Raw genomic sequence first — 7,170 nt, 5'->3', positions numbered from 1 at the left:
TCCAAAACAGATCTATTGGTTCTTTTGGCAGTCCATGGCACTTTCAGTATTCTCCTCCAACACCACAACTCAAAGGCATCAATTCTTCTACGATCTTCCTTATTCACTGTCCAGCTTTCGCATCCATATGAGGTTATTGAAAATACCATGACTTGGGTCAGGCGTACCTTAGTCCTCAAGCTGACATCCTTGCTCTTCAACACTTTAAAAAGTTCCTGTGCAGCAGATTTGCCCAATGCAATACATCTTCTGATCTCTTGACTGCTGCTTCCGTGAGTGTTGATAGTCCTAGGGCATATCAAAGTCTTGGTGTGGTGCTATAGGGTAAAGCACCAACTACTCCTTGGAAGGAGTCCCGGTGTGGCTCTGTGAGTTAATGCACTGGACTGCAAGGTCAGTTTGAATCCAAGGTTGCCGGTTCAAGCTCACTAGCTGCACCTTGAAAATTCTATACAGAATCGCTATGAGTCACAACCAACTCGATGGCACTTAACAAGAACAACAACAACAGCAACTCCTCGAAAATCCTATACAGGGTTGCTGTGCATCAGTACTAACTTGACAGCATTTAACAACAACAACAGGGCCTTATCAATGGAAATGAAATTATTAGAATATCAGCAGTGAGGGTCCTATTCTACTCTCTGCAACTTAGATCATGATTTTACATTGGGTTCTGGGTTTTAAATGTGAAGATGGATATAACTAAACTGGAATAAATTAAAATGCTTGTCTAAGAAAGTAAGAAGAATTGAAATGGTGTCACTTGAGTAAAAATGTAAGGAACTGGGGGCATTAACTTGTGTGACAAGAAAAAAATAATTTATAACTTTCCCATTAAAATCTTGGGGTTGAGTGCACTTTTGTTTTCCTAAGGCAAATACAATCATTCATGGAAATAAAGGCTTTAAGTAGTCTGGGATTTTAGGAGAAGGCTAAATAGAGGGTAGGCAAAACGAAAGGTTTTGGGGAAAAAGAAACATGGGTGAGTGTGAAATCTTCCCTCAACTGCCTCAACAACATCTTTGGTAATGTTTTTGTTGCTCATTCTTGCTTGGTGGAAGGTATTTGTTGCTGTAGGCTGGAAGGAAATGTTGAATGTTTCTTCAGGTGGGCTAGGTTACCTTGGAAAAGAGAAATTTCACAGCAAAGATAATGATTTTCAAACATCCAAAAGGCTGTATATTGGACAAGTTAGTAAATAATCTATGTGAGCTAATGGGGTAGAACGAGGACTGATGGGTAGAGGGCACAGGGAGCAGGGTTGTCTGGTGGTGGAAAGAATAGTTTTGAAAGGCAGTGTTCCTAAAGAAACTTCCTTAGGCATCCTATAGCAAATTTTTTGAATAGGCAGGACTTGACACATTATCACCATTGTCCCTTTAAACCCGTGGGCCATATAATTATTTGGTCTGGCCCTGTCAAGGCAACTGCAGTTCCAGCCATCACATTAGGGGCGAGTTAATTAAATGTTTGACCAAATATAGCACGCTTATTTTAAAATTGATAATTTTGTATGGTCTGTGAATGGTGTTAGAAATTTTGGCAGAAAAAAGTTCCACACCCCTGCTTTAAATTCTGTAACGTGTCCTTCCCTGTCTTGGATGAAACCTTGGGCAGCTTGAAAACCATAGGTTTTAGTGCACTGTTTAATTTTCTAATAAATTAATAAATATATTGCAGGTGAATAAAAAGCTTTAATCTGCCATCAAATTTAAAGTATTTCCCCTCCCATAGCTTCAGTCCATTTCAAGTGATGGAGTATGAGGATGTGGCTATTTCCTTACTCTTCGATTTCTTCTCTCTACTCACAGTGTTGCTCTGGCTTCTCTAGGGTTAGAGGTCAAAAAGGAGGAGGGAAAGGACTGAAAATGCTGACCTTAAGGGCCATAGCTCTAATCTACACTGGCATCTTCTGGGCAGAACTATGGAAAGATGCCAGTTCCTCCTCGAGAGAAGCTCTCTCGTATATTTCTCAGAGATCTCCATCCTGGGTCCCTTTCGTTGTGGTTTTATAGCATGGTGGCACCTTGCCTGGCAAATTCACAGGTCCTCCTCTGGCCCTCAGTAGTCCCCCCCCACCCCCACCCCAACTTGACTTTTTTCTCCCTTCAGAGAACTTGAGCCTTTCTCTCCTCAGAGGGGTTCATACCTTTCGGAAGTAAATCTGCATCCTGACTCTTCCACACTCTCCATGGGCAGGGCATTTTCAACACAGCCCTCTTCACTTTGCCCCCAGTGGTCACCACAGCCACTCAGCTTCTCACATTTTGACAATTTTAGGTATAAATCAGGTGCAGATTCTGTCTTCCAATCTCCAAGGCACACGTTTCAAGCTTTCTGAGACCTGAAACCCATTGTCACCTGACTTAAGGTGGAATGAAGCATGCCTACTTCCTAATGGAAAGGAGAGGAGAAACACCACCGCACAGCAAGTCTCTTTCTGAAAAACTCCCCACTTCCAAGTTTTTGTGATACATCCTCACATATTCCCTAATGCGATGAATAAAGAACTGCGAAGCCTGCACCTTGTTTTTTAGCACATCCTACATAGATGTCTTGTCCTGTTGTACACAGCAGAGCCATATTAACAATCCTTTAACTCTAACCACACTCACCTATTTGGAGACAGTTCTGTTCAAAATGATACATTCAGAAGAGCCATAATAATTAAGATTCTGCTACAATGGAAGTGGGTGGTAATGCTTGCTCTCAAAATCTACCATGCTGACATCATCATATTCACTATGATTCATGGTGAAGAATTTGTGGGTTTATATTGAACACATTAAATGCTCAGAGTTATTTATCTTTTGTGAATTCCCTAGAGATCTCCAATTTGCACTAACTGCCAACTAATTTCTGTCAGTATTCCAGACAAACTGGTAGTTTCTTACAAAGCTCTACATAGCCTCAGTAGGTATATATGTAGTAGGTATTATGCTTCTAGATATTTTCCCAAATGAGTTGAAAACATATAAGCCAAACCAAACCCCATGCTGTCAAGTCAATTCCAACTCCTGGTTATGCTAAAGGACAGAATAGAACTGTCCAATAGGGTTTGTTGGTGTTAAGTACCGTGGAGTTGGTTCTGACTCATAGTGACCCTGTACAGTGTTTCCAAGCCTGTAAATCTTTACGGGAGCAGAATGCTTCATTTTTCTCCTGCGGAACTGCTAGTAGTTTTAAACTGCTGACCTTGGGATTGGCAGCCCGACTAGTAACTACTACTCTATCAGAGCTCCTTCCAATAGGGTTTACAAGACTGCAGATCTTCCAGAAGCAAACTGCCACATCTTTCTCCTGTGGAATGGCTGTTGGGTTTGAGCCTCTGACCTTTTAGTTAACAGTTGAATGTTTTAACCACTGTGCAATGTGAATGTTGCAGAAAGCATCAAAAGACAATGGAAGGAATGCAGTCACTGTACTAAAAAGAAATGGTCAGTGTTCAACCATTTCAAGAAGTAGAATATGATCAAGAACCAATAGTACTGAAGGAAGAAGTCCAAATTGCACTGAAGGCATTGGCAAAGAATAAGGTACCGGGAATTGATGGACTACAAATTGAATTCTTTCAATAAACTGATGCATCAATGGAGGCACTCATTCATCTATGCCAAAAAATTTGGAAGAGATTCATATTTGTTCCCATTTCAAAGAGAGGTGACCCAACGGAATGTGGAAATGATCAGAAAACATTTTTAATATCACATGCACATAAATTTTTGCTAAATATAATTCAAAAACAGCTGTAACAGTACCTTGACAGGGAACTCCTAGAGGTTCAAAATGGATTCAGATGAGGATGTGGAATGAGGAATATCATTGCTGACATCAGATGGCACTTGGCTGAAAGCAGAGAATATCAGAAAGATATTTACTTATGCTTTATTGACTATGCAAAGTCTTACAATTGTATGGATCATGACAGGGTATGGACAACATTGCAAAGGATGAATATTTCAGAACACTTAATTGTATTCTTGAGATATCTGTACCTAGATCAAGAGACAGTCATTTGAACAGAACATGGTGACACTGAATGGTTTTAAATCTGGAAAGGTGTGTGCCAATGTTGTATTCATTCACCATACTTACTCAGTCTGTATGCTGAGCAAGTTATGTGAGGAAACTGGATTATATGAAGAAGAAGGTGGCTTCAGGACTGGAAGAAGACTCATTAGCAACAGGTGATATGTAGATGATACATATCGGACAGTAGAATGCTCCTTAGAAGTCAGGATGGTGAGACTCTGGCCCTCATACTTCAGACATGTTATCAGGAGTGACCAGTGCTTAGTAAAGTGGAGTGTCAGCAAAAAGTGAAAGACCCTCAACAAAGTGGATTAACACAGTGGGCTCAAACGTAACAATGATTGTGAGGATACTTACATTGTTATCAGGTGTCATTGAGTCATTTCCAACTCCTAGTGGCCTTATGTATGACAGAATAAAACATTGCCTTGTCCTTTGCCATCCTCATGATGGTTGCTATGTTTGAGCCCACTGTTACAGCCACTGTGTCCACCCATCTTGTTGAGGGCCTTCCCCTTTTTTGACGACCCTTTACCAAGGATGATGCCCTTCTCCAGGAACTGGTCCCTCCTGTTGACATGTCCAAAGTACAAAGTCTTGCTGTCCTCACTTCGGAGATGCATTCTGGATATGCTTCTTCCAACACATATTTGTTCGTTTTCTGGCAGTCCTTGATATGTTTAATATTTTTTGCCAACACCACGATTTATATATATCCATTCTTCTTTGGTCTTCCTTATTCATTGTCCAACTTTTGCATGCATATGATGCAACTGAAAAATACCATGAGTTGGGTCCGGCAAAGATGTCTTCAAAGTAACATCTTTGCTTTCTTTTCTTTTCTCTATTTCTTTAAGACTTTAGAAAGGCCTTTTGCAGCAGATTTGTTCAGTATAATACATTGTAGGGTTTCTTGACTGCTGCTTCCATGAGTGTTGATTGTGGATCCAAGTAAAATGAAATTGTTCACAACTTTAGTATTTTCTCTGCTTATCATATTACCTATTTGTCCAGTTGTGAGGATTGTTGTCTTCTTTATGTTGAGGTGCAATCCATATTGAAAGCTATAGTCTTTGTTCTTCATCAGTAAATGCTTCAGACACTCTACTTTCAGCCAGCAACTATAGCACACAAATCTCTAAGACTTGTATCAGGACAGAGAAGGCAGGTCACTGAATGGCTTTTATAGGACCAAACCCTGATTTTGGCTTTCAAGGAGAATCGGTATGATGTGTGTGACCTTATATAGGTTCCATTAATTGTATATGAAATATCAGAGAGATAAAGCAAATCTAATGAAGAGATAATCAACTACATTGAAGCTTCCTAGTCCTGGTGTAGCACTGTTGGTTGATGCGCTGGACTGCAAAGTCCGCTTGAACTGCATGGCTGGTGGTTCAAGTTCACCAGCTGCTTTTTGGAACCCCTATACAAGGTCACTATGGGTTGGAACCTGACTCTACAGCATTTAATAGCAACAGTCCTGACGTGGCTGGACTGGACTGCTGACTGCAAACTTGGCAGTTCAAGCCCAATAACCAGCCACTCGTTGGAAACCCTCTACTGGGTTGGTATGAGTCAGAAACGGTTCGATGGCACTTACCAACAACACTGAACAGTGCCACTAATAGTTGAAATTGAACCTATAGCAGCAGGCTTTTGGATTTGGTTATGACATCAAAGTTGTGAGATAAAGCTGAGAATTCCAGAGAATGAATGTAGAGTTCAGAAACACCAACATAGCCTCACAATTCCTATAACAAGCAGACAGCATACAACAAAGAGACACAAAATGGAAACTGTATTGACTCATTTGGGGACAAATGCTATTAAAAACAGGCAACAAAACAATTTTTTTGTTTTCTTGGAAGTTGTAAAACTTGCACTCTGAGCCCAAGTGGGAATAATTGTTTAAAAATGTCAAGAACAAGAATATTGTTGTTGTTAAGCGCCATCAAGCTGGTTCCTAGTCATTGTGACCCTGTATAGGGTTACTGAGGCTTGTGAATCTTTGAGGGAGCAGAAAGCCTCATCTTTCTTCTGCAGAGTGGCTGGTGTGCTCAATCACTGGATTCACAGTCCAGTGACTCGTAGAGTCACTCCATCTTAGGGAGTCACTGTGCTCCCCAGAACAAGAACTATTGTTGTTGTCAGTCCCCATCCAGTTGGTACTTACTCATAGCGACAAAATGCACAGCAGAGCAAAACACTGCCTGGTCCTGCAACAACCTTACAATCATTGCTATGTTTGAGCTCATTGCTGCTGCCTCTGTGTCATTCCATCTTGTTGGAGGTCTTCCTGTTATTCTCTGACCCTCCACGTTACCAAACATGATATCCTACTCCAGAGACTGGTAAACTCCTGATGATATGCCATCCTGGCTTCTAAGGAGTATTCTGGCTGTACTTCTTCCAACATATTTTGGTTTGTTCTTTTGGTAGTCCATGGTACTTTCAATATTCTCCTCCAACACCATAACTCAAATGTATAAATTATTCTACAGTCTTCTGTATTCACTGTCCAACTTGCACATGAATATGAGGTCATTAAAAATACCATGGCTTGGATCAAGTGCACCTTACTCCTCAAACTGACATCTTTGCTCTTGAACACTTTTAGGAGGTCTCATGCAGCAAATTTGCCCAATGCAATACGTTGTTTGATTTCTTGACTGCTGCTTCCATGAGTGTTGATGGTTGATCTGAGCAAAATTAAGTCTTTGATAACTTCAGTCTTTTCTCCATTTATATGGATGTTGTTTATTGGTCTAGTGGTGAATAATTCTGTTTTCTTTGCATTGAGATGCAACCCATATCGAAGGCTCTGGTCTTTGATCTTCATCAGTAAGTATTTTAAGTCCTCTTTGCTTTCAGCAAGCAAGATTGTATCATCATAGTGAGTCTTTCTCCAATCCTGATGCCACATTTTTCTTCATCTAATCCAGCTTCTTGGATAATTTGCTCAGCACACAGATTGAATAAAAATGGTGAAAAAAATACAACTCTGGTGCACACCTAATTTTAAACCTTGTTTTGTTCAAACAACTTGGTCTATGTACAGGTTTCTCATGATCACAAGTGTCCCGGAATACTCATTCTCTGGAATGTTGTCCATATCTTGTCATGATCCACACA

Source organism: Chrysochloris asiatica, unplaced genomic scaffold, assembly GCF_000296735.1.
Source record: "Chrysochloris asiatica unplaced genomic scaffold, ChrAsi1.0 scaffold00069, whole genome shotgun sequence".
In the NCBI taxonomy this organism is placed as follows: Eukaryota; Metazoa; Chordata; class Mammalia; order Afrosoricida; family Chrysochloridae; genus Chrysochloris; species Chrysochloris asiatica.
This window is presented reverse-complemented; position numbering follows the sequence as displayed.